Source organism: Primulina eburnea, chromosome 7 (genome assembly GCF_022965805.1).
Source record: "Primulina eburnea isolate SZY01 chromosome 7, ASM2296580v1, whole genome shotgun sequence".
NCBI lineage: Eukaryota > Viridiplantae > Streptophyta > Magnoliopsida > Lamiales > Gesneriaceae > Primulina > Primulina eburnea.
The window spans coordinates 28,812,645-28,831,230 of NC_133107.1; positions in this window are offsets into that span (position 1 = coordinate 28,812,645).

Genomic DNA, 18,586 nt, shown 5'->3' on the forward strand with positions numbered 1-18,586 from the left:
GAGGCCAGGAGGTAGCCAGACTATTAGCCAGCCTCCGAGACAGCAGGCCAGAGTATTTGCTTTGACAGAGGAGCAGGCCCAGGAAGCACCAGATGATGTTGTGGCAGGTAACTGTTCTTTATGTGGTTACTATGCTTATGTATTAATTAATACCGGTGCTTCAAATACATTTATTGCTGAACGATTTGCATTAAGTCATGCATTGCCTGTAGAGTCTTTAGCTACTGTAGTGTCTGTCTCTTCGCCTTTGGGGACAGATTTGATATCCGTGAACTCGGTTAAACATTGTGTACTACAGTATGATGGGCATGAGATTGAATTAGATTGCATTGTACTTGGATTGTCCGATTTTGATTGTATTATCGGTATTGATATGTTGACCAAGTACAGAGCGACAGTTGATTGTTTCCACAAGATAGTGAGATTCAGACCAGATATGGCTGAAGTGTGGAAATTTTACGGTACGGGTTCTAGATCGAGAATTCCTTTAATATCCGTACTGTCTATGACTCGATTGTTACAGAAAGGAGCAGAAGGGTTCCTTGTATATTCAGTAGATTTACTGAAGTCGAGTCCAGCATTGGCAGATCTGCCAGTGGTACGTGAGTTTGCTGATGTCTTCCCAGATGATATCCCGGGATTACCTCCAATTAGAGAGATAGATTTCAGCATTGAACTGATGCCAGGTACAGTGCCGATCTCTAGAGCCCCGTACAGAGTGGCACCAGTTGAATTGAAAGAATTGAAGGATCAACTGGAAGACTTACTGGCCAAGGGGTAAATCAGACCGATTGTTTCTCCTTGGGGTGCTCCAGTACTGTTTGTAAGAAAGAAAGACGGTTCGATGAGACTCTGCATCGACTATCGGCAACTGAACAAGGCAACGATAAAGAATAAATATCCTTTGCCTCGTATTGATGATTTATTCGATCAGTTGCATGGTTCTTCAGTATATTCCAAGATTGATTTAAGATCGAGATATCATCAATTGAGTGTCAGAGATTCTGATGTCTCAAAAACGGCATTTAGAACCAGATATGGACACTATTAATTTATTGTCATGCCGTTTGGTTTGACGAATGCTCCAGCTGTGTTTACGGGATTGATGAACCGTATCTTCCAGAAATATCTCGATGATTTTGTGATTATTTTCATCGATGATATTTTGATTTATTCAAAGAATATGAGTGAGCATGCTGAGCATTTAAGAACTGTGTTGCGAATTCTAAGGGCTGAGAAGTTATATGCCAAACTGTCGAAATGTGAGTTTTGGTTAAGACAGGTAGTATTTCTGGGTCATATTATATCCGGAGATGGGATATCAGTAGATCCCAGTAAATTGGAAGCCGTGATTTCTTGGCCAAGACCGACCTCAGTGCCCGAAATTCGCAGTTTTATGTGTTTAGCGGGATATTACCGTCGTTTCATTAAAGATTTCTCGAGTATAGCTAAACCAATTACTCAACTGACTCAGAAGAATGCTCCATTTGTTTGGTCTGAAGAATGTGAGACCAGTTTTTTGGAGTTGAAGAAGAGGTTTACCAGTGTCCCGGTGTTGACTATTCCATCCGGTACTGGTGATTTTGTGGTTTATTGCGACGCTTCTCACAGAGGGTTGGGATGTGTGCTGATGCAACGAGGGCATGTTATTGCTTATGCCTCAAGACAGCTTAAACCACATGAGACTCGTTATCCAATTCATGACCTAGAATTGGCGGTCATTGTCTTTGCATTAAAGATATGGCGAAACTATCTTTACGGAGAGAAGTTTGAGATATATTCTGATCATAAGAGTTTGAAATATCTGTTTTCACAATCTGAATTGAATATGAGACCGCGAAGATGGCTTAATTTGCTTAAAGACTTTGATTGTGAAATCAAATACTATCCAGGAAAGTCTAATGCAGCAGCAGACGCACTGAGTCGAAAGGTATGTTTCTTTATCCTTAGCGACGATTGGTGTTTCAAATTTGATAGAAGACTGCTGTTTGTCTGGATTAGCATTTGAAACAAATTATAGACCGTTGAGACTCTATACGGTGCAAGTAGAACCAGAGCTGATTATAAGAATCAAAGCAGCTCAGAAAGTTGATCAGAATGTACAAAAATCAGTATCGATGGTTAGAGCAGGACATCGATCGGAATATCAGGTACGTGATAACGTCTTGTATGTGAATAATCGTCTGGATGTGCCGAATGTTTCAGATTTGAGACGACATATATTGTCAGAAGCGCACAACAGTCGATTCAGTATTTATCCTGGTGGCAGAAAGATGTATAAAGATTTGAAAAGACAGTTCTGGTGGAAACAAATGAAGACTGACATTGCCGAATTTGTTTCCAAATGTCTGAATTTCCAACAAGTGAAAGCAGAAAGAAAGAAACCAGAAGGATTATTACAGAGTTTGTCCATTCCTGAATGGAAATGGGATCATATTTCCATGGATTTTGTGACACAATTGCCACGTTCCTCCCGAAGTTGTGATGCGATTTGGGTCGTGGTTGACAGATTGACCAAATCCGCATGTTTTATTCCGTACAAGATGACGTACAGATTTGACCAGATGGCAGAGATCTATGTCAGAGAAGTGGTCAGATTGCATGGAGTGCCGAAGTCGATTGTATCATACCGTGATCCTCGATTTACTTCGCATTTCTGGCAGAGTTTGCAGCAGGCTCTCGGTACGAAGTTACATCTGAGTACCGCGTATCATCCACAGACCGATGGATAGTCAGAGCGGACTATCCAGACACTGGAGGTTATGTTGAGAGCAGTAGTGCTAGATTTTAGCACTAATTAGCAAGATGCATTGCCGCTTTGTGAGTTTTTGTACAACAACAGCTATCAGACGAGTATTGAGATGACACCATTTGAAGCGTTGTACGGAAAGAAATGTCGATCCCCTCTCTATTGGGATGATATCTCTGAATTGCCTGAGATTGGACCTGATATGATCAGAGATATGAGAGAAAAAGTGAAGCTAATTCGAAAGAAAATGAAGGTAGCACAAGACAGACAGACCAAATATGCCAATGTTCGCCGTAGACCATTGGTATTCGAGGTAGGAGACCGAGTATTTTTAAAGATTTCACCTTTCAGAGGAGTTGTCAGATTTGGAAAGAAAGGGAAATTGTCTCCACAATACATTGGGCCTTATGAAATTCTCGAAAAGATAGGAGATCGTGCCTATCGACTCGCTTTACCGCCTTCATTATCCGGGAAACATGATGTCTTTCTTGTATCGTTATTAAGGAAATACCTTCCTGATGCTTCACATGCTATTCAACCAGACGAGGCCGAACTGGATGAGACGTTGAGCTATGTTGAAAAACCGATTCAGATTATTGATCGTAAAGAAAAACAGCTCAGTACGAAGACTATTCCACTTGTGAAAGTTCAATGGACTCGTCATGGCACTGAAGAAGCAACCTGGGAAACTGAATCAGATATGAGACAAGAATTCCCAGAGTTGTTTCGATAATGTAAATTTATTGTACAGTCCTGTATATATACTCCTTATTGATACGAATAAAATTCCTGTGATTTCGAGGACGAAATCGTATCTTAGGGGGGGAGAAATGTAATGCCCAAGATTTTATATCGTGTTAAATTACGATTGTTGATTTTTAATCAAGATGATTATGAAAGGGCAAACCGAGACACGAATTAAAAGTTTGTATGTGAAATTGTTGGTGCGAGAGCCGAAGGTCTCGCGCATATGCGCGAAGCGTAGGCGCGCATATGCGCGAGTTGGGCAGAAACCCATGGTGCGGAACAGAACAATAGGCGCACATGCGCGACTATATGCGCGCACATGCGCGACTTGGATTCGCGCACATGCGCGAGGGTACTCGAGAGTTGCGAAGAATGCTTCGCGCATTTGCGCGGAAGAGGTGCGCGCATATGCGCGAGCTGCCAAGGCCGAGACCCGTAGGTCTCGCGCATATGCGCCGGTAATGTCGCGCATATGCGCGAGACATGCAAGTTGAAAAATTGCCACGTTTCATTGCATGCGAATTGGATATATATATATATATATATATATATATATATATATATATATATATATATATATATATATAAGAAACGTATTCCCTCAGAATTTCAGAAGAAATAACGAGAGCTTCCGGGGGAAATTACGTTCAATTCGATTTGCGATCAATCCGTCCGTCCAAACTTGAATCAGAGTACGACACCGTGTTCCTAGCAACGACAGCTACTACAGGACGTAAGTTTTGTTACGTTTTGTTAAGATTTGAAATTATGCTATGTCCAGAATTAGATACGATTCAGATATAGTGTTCTTGACGTAGTAGACATCATAGAATCGAAGTCAGATTAAGAAACAGATTGACTATGGAATTGTTATGAATTTCAGAGTTAAATTGACTGAGATGTGATGTCAGATTTGTACGGTGGTTGATTGTAAATTATTGGAATTAGTAGATACTGGTTTGGTATCGCCAGATTGTACTACGGTACTGTCAGAATTTGATAAAACAGAGATGTAGTGATTTGATTAGAATATTGATACAATATATTGATATTGTCATTGCCAGATTGAACAGTGACAGACTTTGAGTCAAGACTTCGATTGTATCAGAACGACAGCAAGAAAGGTATAAATAAATGTTGATTCGGGATTGCACAACTCGAGTTAGGTTTGACTTGAGTTTCCCTAAATCACATACTTTATTTATTTCATTGATATTTGCAAAGATTGATATGTTAATCTATTGACTTAGAGCAGAGTCAAAGTCTGAGTCTAGGGCAGATCAGCCTAGCTAGGGCAGAACCGCCGAGTCTTTGTCAGATGCGCGAAGACTCTAGACTTACAGTGTATCAATGAGCTTAGATGTAGATCGACGTCTATTGTAGACATTCGATACAGCATAGCAAAGTCTAAATTAGATCGGGATCCCTAGATTAGAGATAAGATAAGATCAGATCACGAGTCATTGATTCATGTAGTCAGATTAGATGCATGTTTTGATGTTTGTTTATGCTTTTATATATGTTTTATATGATTGCATGTATACATTGTTTATACTGGGATATTTATATCTCACCGGAGTTATCCGGCTGTTGTCTTGTTTGTATGTGTGCATGGCAACAGGTGGGAAAGGTTCAGGGTCACAGAGGTGAAGAAAGATCGAGATTAGAGTGGTGATTCCGGACTTGGAGATAGATAGGTTTTATTACTTGATTGTAGTAGTTGAACCTAGCTTTGATTTAGATGCATGTTATACAAGATTTGTATTATTATACTGGTTTGTATAATAGAATGATTCCATTACCTTCCGCATTTAAAAAAAAAAAATTAGACCCTGTTTATTCTAATTGATTAAATTAGTCCCAATAATGATTAAGAAGATGATTAGTGTTCGGGTCCCCACAAGCATTTTGGACTTGTACTCCTATAAACCCATTATGCATACTTCCCACTAGATTTAATTTAATCTTTAATAAACAACCTATGAGTTTAATATTTTAAATTCTCAAATTTTATAAATCCAACTTCCTGAATTTATTCTCTCCAAATTTTAATTATCATAAATTCAACTCCTTGAATTTACTATCTCATAATTTTATATAAATTCAACTCCTCGAATTTATTCTCTCAATGAGAGCAAATGATCCAATGCTTATATGAATCTCAGTGATTCGATATATAGCTAGCCATAAGTTCATAACTCTTTGTGACTCGGGAAAATTTTTCTTTATTCGAGGTTGCCCTAATTTGTCCCATTCCATGTACAACATTTGATCGTGAGAATGTCAAAAATAATTTTCTGTTTAAACCCATCAAATCATGATAAGAGCGTCTAGTAGCATCACCCCATGATTCTATAGGTATCATTGATAGTGCTTGCAAGAATCAATTGGTTATGATTAACGTAAAGTACGGTCCCTTCATCTCATATATCCCGATCGAATCTGCAGCTATTGGTTAATCGGTGATTGCATATTAGATTCGATAGCTATGTGATACAATCATGAAATATTCATAGTGTCGTCGTATTCACAACTTGAGAACCCTTGTCTCTAATGCACATCTTACATTCTACCTAGATATTTCATGCACTACTATTTCATTAGAACACATAGGATATTTACAGCCGTAGGTGATCGGTGAATTCCCGACTACAATGAACTGGCTCGTACATATGTCGCAATTGCACCCAACCTCGCCACTTTGTGACCCTCGAGTAGTCAGTAAACGAGTCAAAGCACGATCCTAGTATGTAGAGCCTTATTGTTGTCCCGGGTCGTAAGGAATAATGATTTACAATCACAACCACATAATTTTCCTCTCAATGAATGATAACCACTTGGAAAGTTTGAGGGAGGGTTGTTCGATACAATCATCATATGATTACTCATCTGCATGACTGAACATCTCTATGCCCCTACCATGAAACATGGTACACAACATCACATTGCTAGTTTCTAGCTCAAGTGGCATTTATCCTTATTTTAGGCATGCATATATAAATAATTTTTCTTTTAAACCAAGCATGCAACATGTCTTTTAGCATTAAATTTTTATCATATAATTTTATAAACATTTAAATTCAACATGTTAATATTATTTACAGCATTTAGGGCACTACCAGGACGTTTAACAATTTTTGTGTAAAATGACAGTTTTACCCCTAGAAGCATAAGTTTCCATATTTATCCCTAGACCTCGAAACGACGTCCCAAATCATTCCAAACTTAACCTATTACCTTATAACACTCCATTAAATATTCCCTATGCTTAAAATTTAGGTTTTCAATAATTTCATCGATTCGTTTTTAAAATTAGACGTACATCCCGATTTTGACTTGTATTGTCTCGAAACTTAACCAAACCTTACCAAACTTGAACCAAAGCTTCCTAACACTTGACTATACCTCTTTCAACCCAAACCAAGCTGATAAAATCCCTTGAACATGACTAGGAAGCTACTGAATTTTTCTGCCCAAGAGTCCTAGTCCTAGTGTGATTTGTACCTATGCTATTTCGACTCCAGCCCTTAACCACTCGGTCCAGACCCTAGTCGACCCTCCTAGGACTCTAATCGAACCCTATAGTGCAATACTATAAGTCCCTTAACAAATTTTTATTTGTAAACTTTTTATCTTTACCTGGTGCAATTACTTACCTGGTGCAATTTTCTGTAAACTTTTGTATAGTTCTGCAGCTGGGTTTTGTCATCACCAAAAAGGGGAAAATTGTTTAGAAATTATTATTACCCAAAAGTTTTGGTGATCACATAAAATCATAATAGCACTTGACTGTTTCAGGAAATATCTGCAAAGTTTTATGTATAACAGGTAATGGTTCAACCGCTTAAAGAGTTTAGACCGCCTATCAGTCCAACCATTTAAAGTAGAAGAAGTTCAATCTTCTCAACCGAGTGTTAGAAGAACTTTATGTTGAAGTAATTAAAGAGACATTTATTGCTCTCTTAATGAAAGATATTCTCTGACTGGTTCAGAACATTCAAATATAATTGCACCGCTACAAGTAAACCATGTTATGGACAAGTCCCAAGATTGATCTGCATTTAAATCACTATCCAGAAGAGAAAGATTACTTATGTCCTACAAGTTCTGATGGTAAAAAACAGTTGACATAAAAGGATACCCATTAGTAACTCTTCAAGGAACGGGATTCAAAGTTGTGCTAGCAAAGAGAACATTAAATGCCTTACCGAAGAACACCTAATGAAGTTGTAGCTGATAGTGACACATCATTCCAAGAGTATAGGTTAACGTTGCTCATCTTTTTCTGACCGTTGGAATTACATTATAAGTGAAGCTGGAAATATGCAAGCATAGAGACGATAACAGAGAGATACATAATCATCAAGCCTTCAAAAGCGCGAATCTTTCAAGTCTTCATACTTCAAGAATCACATATCTCTATCGCTCATTCAAGCACACATTCAACATAAAGATATCCGATCTCTCAAGGATCATATTCGTGCTACCGAAACAAGATTGTTTGTTTGCATCAACAACCTTTTGCTTGTCTGATTTATAAATGTTTCTAGTGAACCCATTCTTAAAATCCAGAAGTGTAAAATGATCACTAAGAGTTTCAAAACAGGCAATGTGAAAAGTTCTGATTGGAGTGGGCATTTTTAAAGATTTTTGTAAATCCAAAGTCTTTTAGTGGAATCTTTCATATAAAGGAAGAAGGGGTAAGGTAGGAGATTTATCTCCGAACATCCATAAAAATCTCGTGTCCTTATTTTTCACAAGCCTTTACACTTTGAATTATATCCCGGTGTTTGGTTTGTTAATCGGTTGAAAATATCATTAGAAATATTGAATCATCTTCCGCACCTTTTACGCGGTTCATACTTCTAACCGTTTGAGAGAAAAACTTTCAACCGTCTAAAAACGGTTGAAACCAAATTTAAAAAGCAAATATTTTCAAAGAGTTTATTCAACCCCCCTCCTCTAAATTCTTTCTCGATCCTAATATAATTATATCGCCTATTTTACAAACTCCAGATTCGTCTTTTCTAGTTGAATTAATGTGTGACGCTAAGTGACTATGATATAGGAACTGCGTTAGGACAAAGAAAAGAAGAAAAACCTTATGCAATCTATTATGATAGTAGAACGTTAAATATTGCTCAGATAAATTATTCAACAACTGAAAAAGAATTACCTTCAGTAATGTTTGCATTAGATAAATTTCGGTCTTATTTCATTGGTTCTACTATTATTGTTTAAATTGATCATTCTACCATAAAATATTTATCAAATAAACAAGATTCTAAGCCAAGATTAATACGGTGGATTTTGTTATTACAAGAATTTGATCTTATAATTAAATATAAAAAAAGAAAAGAAAATGTATTAGCCGATCATTTATCTAGAATAATAATTTAATCATTTCATAATGAAATATTAATAAATGAAGATTTTCAAGATGATCAGTTGTTTTCTACCACTACTATGACATCGTTTGCTAATATTGTAAATTTTTTTGTGACACGTAAAATGCCTTTTTATTGGATTTCACGAGATAAGAATAAACTCTTGACATAGTAAAAAAAATTATTGGGATGATCCTTACTTGTTTTGGTATTGTCCTGACCAAATTTTTTTACGATGCATACCCGACAATGAAGTAAGTAATGTTATTAAATTTTGTCATTCCGAAGCATGTGGATGTCATTTTTCATCTAATAAAACAATTACAAAAATCTTACAATGTGGACGTTATTGGCAGTATTTATTCAAAGATACATATTTATTTTGCAAATCTTGTGCAATTTTTCAGAAAAATGGGATCAATTTCAAAATGAAACATGATGCTTTTAAATTCAATCATAATTATTTAAATATTTGACAGATGAGGAATCGATTATGGGTCCATTTCCATCATCTTTTGGATTTAATTACATTTTAGTTGTTGTTGATTATGTTTCAAAATAGGTTGAAGCGATTACATGTAAAACTAATGATCATAAAGTTGTGATAAAATTTTTAAAAGAAAATATTTTTAGTCGATTTGGAATACCTAGAGCTATAATCTATAATGGGAGAAGTCATTTTATAAATAAATCAATTTCTTCTTTGTTAAGAAAATATGTTATTACACATAAAGTTTCCACTTCATATCATCCTCAAATAAATGTTCATGTTGAACTTGCAAATAAATAAATAAATTTTTTTTTGGAAAAAACAGTTAACTCAAATAAAAAAGATTGGTCTTTGAGATTAAGTGATGCATTATGGGCATACAAAACTGCATTTAAAACATTATTAGGGATGTCACCATATAGGTTAGTTTTTGATAAACATTGTCATTTATCGGTTGAACTAGAACATAAAGCTTATTGGACAATTAAATCATTTAATATAATTTAGATGATGCATCTAAATTACAAAAATTGAAATTAAATGAACTTGAAGAATTAAAAAATGATGCATATGAGAATTCAAAGATTTATAAAGAAAAACAAAAGCTTTTCATGATAAAAAAAAAAAATATGAGAAAATATTTTGAGATTGGACAAAAAATTTACTTAATAATTTTCGTTTGCATTTATTTTCAGGAAAATTAAGATCGAGATGGTCAGGGCCATTTATAGTTAAGTTTGTTTATCCTAATAGTGCAATCGAAATTGAAAATCCTAAAAACAATCCTATAGTTAAGTTTGTTTATCCTCATGGTGCAATCAATAAATATTATTTATCAAGAATGGCTTGAGTAATGAGCCATTGGATGAATTTCCAATGTCTCTTGAGACGCATTCTAGTGGATACTTGTAAACCGAACTTATTAAATTGTGGATAAAATTCTATGATGAGAAGAATTATTATATAAATTGTGCATTTGATATAGATCATGTATGTCGTTTAACACAAAAATTAGGCTTTTCAACTCCAAAAAAAGATGCTATTATTTGATATTATATTATTACTTTACTTTAAGCAAAGTAATTGTGTGTATTACTTTAATATTCATATTTTGACTATTCATATTTTGACTTTTCATATAATTGTTTTCTATAAATTCACGTATGTAATCTTCTTTTCACACACACACGTGTATATATTAGCGGCATCCCGAAAACGTCCGGGTCGAAATATATATATATATATATATATATATATATATATATATATATATATATATATATATATATATATATATATATATATATGAGAAGAGAAGGAAAGGAATAACAAAGAATATGTCAAGTTCTTCAAAAAACAAAAATTGAAATATTAGTGTATTTTGTGGATCTAATACAGGGAAATATTCAATTTATGAAGAAACAACACAAATACTTGGTGAGAAGAAGATTCATTTGGTATGTGGTGGTGGTAGTCTTGGATTGATGGGAAAAGTTTCTAAAGCAGCACATGCCAGAGGAAGCGAAGTCTTGGGTATTATCCCAACAAATTTGACTAATCTCATTGGAGCAACAATTGGAGAAGAAATGAAAGTAGGTAATATGTATGAGCGGATTAATCAAATGATTGAACATTCAGATGCTTTCATTGCTTTGTCGGGAGGATTTGGTACTTTGGAAGAAATATTTCACACTGTTTGTTGGGCACAATTAAATATCTACCAAAAGCCAATTGGTTTATTAAATGTTAATAATTATTATGATAAACTGTTATCGTTTCTAGATGATGTTGTTAAACATGGATTTATGTCACAAGTATTGAGAAAGATGTTGATTTCCGCTAATGACGAGAGTGAGATCATTTTTCTAATATAAGATTTTACTCATGAAACAGATCCATTATCATCTCAACTTGATTGGTCAACACCCAAGAGTAAGAAGAGAAAAATATTTTGATCCAACGGTATGTCTTTTATGTTTTTTTTAAACTTTATGTAAGGTATGTGTTATCTTATTTTTCTTTTCATTTTCTTTTTTCCCCCTCTTTTATAAAAAAATAATATATATATATATATATATATATATATATATGTGTGTGTGTGTGTGTGTGTGTGTGTGTGTGTGTGTGTGTGTGTGTTAGGATAAGGAAAGAATTCAGAGCAGGGGGTGAATAAAATCTTTAAAAATATTTGTTTTTAAATTTATTTTCAATCGCTTTTAGGCTGTTGAAAGATTTTCTCTAACGGTTATAAATATAAACCACTTGAAAAGTGCGGAGAACGGTTCAAAATTTCTAATGATAGCTGCAACCGGTTAGCTGGCTTGTTAACAAGAAACGGTTTAAAACGTACGTGCTTGCATAAAGTAAAGACACACGATTTTATGGATGTTCAGAGATAAAGCTCCTACGTCACCTCTTCTTCCTCTTTATGAAGGATTCCCCTAAAAAATTTAGCTTTACAAACTATTGCAACAACCCATTCCAATCAGGACTTATCATACTGCCTATTTTGAAACTCTTAATGATCATTTTACACTTCTGGATATTTAAGAACCCTCGGTTCACCAGAAAACCCAATAAATCAAATAACAAAAAGTTACTGATGTAAAGAAAAAGTATGTTTTGAGTAGCACAAATTTGGTCCTTGAATTATCAGATATCTTTCTGCTGAGTGCGTGCTTGATGAGCGATGAAGTATATGAACTTTGGGTGTGCTCAGAATCTTGAAGTATGCAAGCTTAGTAATATGTGAATCGCGCGGTTGAAAAGTTTGTATTATCATAATTGATCGATCTTCTTTCTGTATTCCTCAACTCATCTTTTATAGGCTATTATTCCAACGGTCGAAAAAGATGTGAAACGTAAACTTGTAGCATTGGAATGATGTGTCACTATCAGCTGCAACAATATTAAATGTTCTCAGCAAACATTTAATGTTCTCTTTGCTTTGTGCAACTTTAAATCTCGTTCCTTTGAAGAGTTGCTGTTGAGCATCCTTTTGTAGTAATTGTTAGCTCCATCATAACTTGTAGGATATTTAAGTAATCTTTTTGTTTTGTAATAATGACATAAATTAATATCTTTATCGGGACTGGTGCTGGACATGGTTGACTTGTAGCGGTGCAAAATCATTGAATGTACTGAGTGTTAGAGTAGGTGCCCGTCGAGCCAAGTGTTGGCCGAGTGTTCACAATGAAACTCTATGTATAAGCAATCTTTATTTTAGTAATATTTGATATTATTTTTTTGGCACATCTTTATCTGTATACCCATGCTAGTTGCGTAGATAAAGCCCTTGAATATACAAATAGTAGAAAGAATATGAGATGCTCATATGATGAGTATCATGAAACTCATATTTGTAATACTGTATATTCTAAACGGTTCCTAGTCGATTCAGCCGCCACTAAGAAGGATATAGGCCGCTCGAGTTAGAGACTAGTATCTGCGATGTGAGTACCATGTTTCATTGGTAGGGGACATTGTGATGTCCGAGCATGCAAATAGGTGCTCCTGGTAGAGTGCACTGAACAACCCTCCATAAAAGGACTTTCCAAGTGGTTCTCACTTATCGAGTGGACAAGTCCTGGTTTATGGTTGTACACCATTAGTCCTTATGACCCGGGACAACATTGAGACTCTATGTGCTAGAATTACACTTTGACTTGTTTACCGACTCTCATGGGGTCATCAGGTGGCAAGGTTGGGTGTTCTGTCGAAACACATAGGCGTCGATGCATTGTAGTCGGGGATTCACCGCTTACCTTCGGGTATGGATATCCTATGTGTTATCATGTGTATGTAGGTTGAAATCTCTGGCCAGAGTATGGTTGTAATTATGAAAGGGGTTTCATAGATTACACAATCGATGCAACTACGACATGACACATAGTATCGATTCATTGACAACTCTCGATAAACCAATGGTTGTCGAATCGGTCAGGATATATGAGTTGAAGGGACCGTACTGTACGCTAACCATAATAGAATGGTTCTTGCAGGCACTATCATTTGATACCTAGGGAATCATGTAAGCGATGCTGCTAGGCGTTTAACATGATTGGTTGGGTATTATCAGACTTGAGTTCTGACGTTCTTGTTATCAAGGAGTTGATAAGTAAGAATGGAGCAATTGGGGTATGCTCATATAAGGACATGTTTAGTCCGAATCACATGGAGATGTGAACCCATGGCTAGTTGTATCAATGAATCATTGAGGGCCACACAAGTACTAGCTTTCTAGATCCCGTTGAGAAGTAAAAATAGTTCAATGTGTTGAACGGCTTATAAAGGAGTTTATAAGCGTAAGGAAGAATTAGAAGTATGACTTCTATAAAGGAGAAAATAGTTCAATGTGTTGAACGACTTATAAATGAGTTTATAAGTGTAAAGAAAAATAGAAGTATGACTTCTATGAGAGAAATGTAAATTTTAATTAATGGAAGTGTTCCTAAATTAAAATTTGGCCAAGTGAATAATGTATTTGAAAATTGTGATTTTCATAAACATTATTATGGACTAAATTAAATTAATTCAAGTGTTGAATTAATTAAACACTAGTGGGCCTAGTAGAGTCCAAATAATTAAATTAATTCAAGTGTTGGATTAATTAAATAACATTGGGCCTTGTAGAGCTCAATTGGAAATAATTATTTAACTAGTGGGCTTGAGTAAAATCAAGTAAAGTCTAATTGGGCTCAAATGGGTTTGAGACAATTTAAATAAAAGTCCATGGGCCCTTGTAAATTGTTACAAGCCCACATGTAAAGCATGCATGGGAGGTGAAGGGTTGTGAATACTTTTTATTAAAATATTGCAAAGGCATGCAACTTTTTCTCCCAACTTTTCCTACAACCAAAAAAATGTCTCTCCTTCTCTCCTAGCATGAATAGTGCCGAAAATACTATTCATCCTCTCCAATATTTTTGTTCTTCAATTGTTGAGGAAACAATACACTTCTCAAAGAAAAATGCTCTAATTTTTCTAGTGCAAAATTAGAGTGGTTCTAGCTAGTTGGTGGTGGGCTTAATATTTGAGCAAGGTGGGCTCAAAGGAAGCTTGAAGATTGTCTTGCCATTGAAGAGCTTAGTTGTATATCAACTAAGTTGGAGCCATCATCAATCTTTCAAGATTGACAGGTACAATTCTAAACACACTATGAATGTCATTTTTGGTGTTTATTGTATTTGCTACACATTATCATGAGGTGGCCGAATTTTTGATGAAAAATTAAAAATTTTAAACTTCCGTTGCGCTTCCGGTCACCGTAACCGATCCCCTTTCAAGTGGTATCCGAGCTATGGTTACGATTTTGTGTAGCAACTACAAGATATTATATTGAGATTGATTTCTAACCGCATGAGAACAAAACTTTGCAACCAATGAAGGCCAATTTTTTTGCATATTTCGGCAGCATGTTGCTGCCCATTTCGGGCACCTCGGGCTGCCCGAGTGGCTGCCCGAAACGGGCAGCAAGGGCAGCCCCTTGGGCTGCCCGAAACCACCCCCTTTTAAATAAAAAAAATATTTTTGTTCGCCGGAATCCGGCGACGGAGCTCCGGCGACGGCGATGACGACTAGGGTTTTCAAAATGTGTTTTGGAATATCAAAGTATCATGGGCCTTGAGTTGTTGGGCCATTGGATGGCTAACACATTTGTGATTTTAAATGGGTCAAAATATTTTTGGTGAAAAATAAGTTTTTGGGCCCTTAAGTTTAAAATTACAAAAGTTGCAAATTTCTCTCATAAAATAAATAATTGAAGTTTGACTTTAATTATTTATAGTAAATTGTGATTTATAAGAAATTCGGTTATAAATAAATTAATTGGAAAGTAGACAAAGGTGTTTGTATACTTTGTTAATTTAGTTTATAATCGTGGCGGTTAGTGATTAGATCAAGATATATAATATTGGATCAATTAATTATTGTGATAATTAATTGATGGTGTATGATATGTGATATTATGCATGAAGGATGATCAAAAGCCCAAGCCCAATTTGCTAGGTGTATGCTAGGATATTTGATGTTGAATGATTCTAATAATTATCAAATTTAAAGTGGGCTTGGTTTATGGCCCGTTCCCACCCCATGAGATGTATCCCTATTTGTCATGGATATTTATTTGTAAATATTAGTATAGTGGATGATCAAGATTGGAAGATGGTGGCCATGATGATTATGAAGATCGAAGACATGTAAATATTGGAAGCTAATGTAATAGTTCCATTTGCATCCCGTGCATTTACCCTAGGATTGGACCTAGGCCCGTGTTTAGCTCACACGGGCCATTAGTATTGGGGCGATTGATCATCCTTGTTTTGTTTACTGTTTATAATATATGCATGATATGTTATAAATAATGAGTATGTGCGTTATTATTATGTTAATAACAAAGTTGCATGAATCCGGCAAACATACGATCAAACATGGCGAGCTTTTAAAATAAAATTAATGATGAGACCTTTCAAAATTTAAAACCCTCATTTTGAATAAGATTCAAAATTAATATCAAGCCCGAAAAGAGGAATTATAAATTTGTTTATAATTTCCATGTCTTCCATCGACAATGGGTGCATGATGAACGCTACCCGTACTCGGGGCTCGGCTCATATTATTGGGGGAGCTTTGGGTGCCGGAAAGCTGTGACATCCATTGACATGGTGATGTGAACTACGTGGAACTCCCATGATTTCGGCTCATATTATTGGGGGAACTCATGGCGACCGTCCATTAAGGTTCAACATCGATGGGTAAGGCTTGACACGTGAAGATGAACGACGTCATATTATTGGGTCCTAATCAAACGTGAGACAAAAGTTTACGTAGAGGGTTGCATTGTGATGCAATTGGAAACTACCTTTTAGGAATTGTGATTGGCTGATATTATTCGGGATCATAATTCGCTAATTGGACCTTACGTACCTACTGAGGAAAAGAGTTTCCCATTTTCACTAGAGGGTAGTGAAAGATGTCAAAACAGTGGGAGCAAATATTTATGAAGTAAAAGTCCAAACTTCATATCTTACTAAATATTTTAAAATAGTCATCAACATTTATCTGTTTTTACTTTTCAGTACAAATTGACAATGTCTTCGATTCGCAATCCGATATCCGTAATACTCGACAAACACATATTAACTGGATCTAATTACCTCACTTGGCTAAGAAACCTAAAAATCGTCTTGAATTCGGAAAGGGTAGCATATACACTGACTGAGTCGCCCCCTGTTGAGGCTCCGACTGACTGCAATCCTGAGGAATTGCAGGCTTACAAGGAATGGTGTGACCATGACTTGATAGCCAGGTGTTATATGCTGACTTCTATGAACGATGAGCTGCAGAGGCATTTTGAGGATGCAAAAAGTGCTGCTGACATTCATTTGCATCTCAAGGAGCTCTTCGGTGAGCAAACACGGCCTCTTAGGCATGCTACCGTCAAGGAGCTGATCACTTTGCGCATGCGAGATGGGGCATCGGTCCATGAGCATGGCCTAAAGTTGATTGGGCTCGTGGACAAGCTCGTTGGCATGGATATGATCTTGCCTTCGGAGTTGACCACCGACGTGTTGCTCTTATCCCTGCCTAGCTCATTTGATCCTTTTGTGGTGAACTTCAACATGAACAAGATTGAACCGACCCTTGAGGAGTTGGTGAATATGCTTGCTACGTTTGAATCAACCATCAAGAAAGAGAAGTTGGTTCTTTATGTGGGTTCTTCATCTGGTACGAAGATTGATCTACATGGGAAGGGAAAGAAGAGTTCTTTCCAACGTCCCAAGAAGAACGTGCCCTTGATGAGGCAATCTCCGAATCCCGTTGTGGCAGCCACACCAGTTAAGGCTGACAGGACTAGTGATGTTTGTTATCACTGTAAGAAGCCTGGACATTGGAGGTGAAATTGCAAGGAATATCTGGCCCAGAAAAGTTCTGAAAACGGTATGTTCTAAATTGAAGTAAACATTTCAATTAACTCTACTTCTTGGGTATTAGATACCGGTTATGACTCACATCTCTGTAATGGGTTACAGGTGATGGGAAGAAGTAGGAAGCTTAAGGGAAGGTGAGACCTTCTTGAGAATGGCTATGGAGCAAGAGTTGCTGCCAAGACCTTAAGAAATGTTTACTTAATGTTGAACAATGATTTTAAGTTAATTTTTAAGAGATGTTTTGTTTGTAACTTTTTGGTGAAAAACATTATTTCCATTTCTATTGTGATAAAGATGGATATTCTTGTCTATTTAGCAAAGGTGTTTGCAAAATTTACAAGAATGAATGTTTAATTGGTACTTGAGAACTTGAAAACGATCTCTATAACTTAAAATTAAAAGATATTCCACTAAATGTCCATTCAAAGGCATACACCATATGAGATATGGATGGGTAAACCTCCTAAGTATTCTTATCTTATAATATGGGGGTGCCCTGCTTATGAAGCAGGTAGTGGGAGATAAATTGGATAGTCGATCTATTTTATGTTACTTTGTGGGATATCCAAGGAATTCCGTTGGATATCACTTCTATCATCCCCAAGAAACAAAGGTGTTTGTTTCTAGGAATGCAACCTTTTTGGAAAAGAAATTTCTATTGGATAGAAAATGGGAGATGATAGAACTCGAAGAGGTTCGAGAGACACCCACAATTATAGAACCCACACCCGAAGAGCCAAGTGAGAAGATACAAGCTCCTAGAAGATCCGAGAGAGTCTCGAGACCACCTATAAGGTATGGTCAGCTTCTTGAAGAGGGCCATGATGAGCCTAACCATGGATGTGATCCAAGGACCTTCAAGAAAGCGTTATCTGATGCCGATTCATCCAAATGGCTTGAAGCTATGGAATCTGAGATGAATTCCATGCATTCGAACCAAGTGTGGGATCTTATAGATCCACCTGAGGGAAAGGTTCCCATAGGGACTTGGGACGGATGGGAAGGTATTGACCTTCAGGGCGCGATTGGTGACAAAAAGATATACTCAAAGACAAGGAGTTGACTTTGAGGAAACCTTTTCACCAGTTGCAATGTTCAAGTCCATAAGGATTTTGCTAGCCATAGCTGCATGGTATGACTATGAGATATGGCAGATGGATGTCAAGACAGCCTTTCTTAATGGGGATATTAAGGAAGAGATTTACATGTCTCAAACCTGGAGGGTTTACATCTATCGGAAGTGAGCATATGGTATGCAAACTTCAGAGATCTATTTATGGTCTAA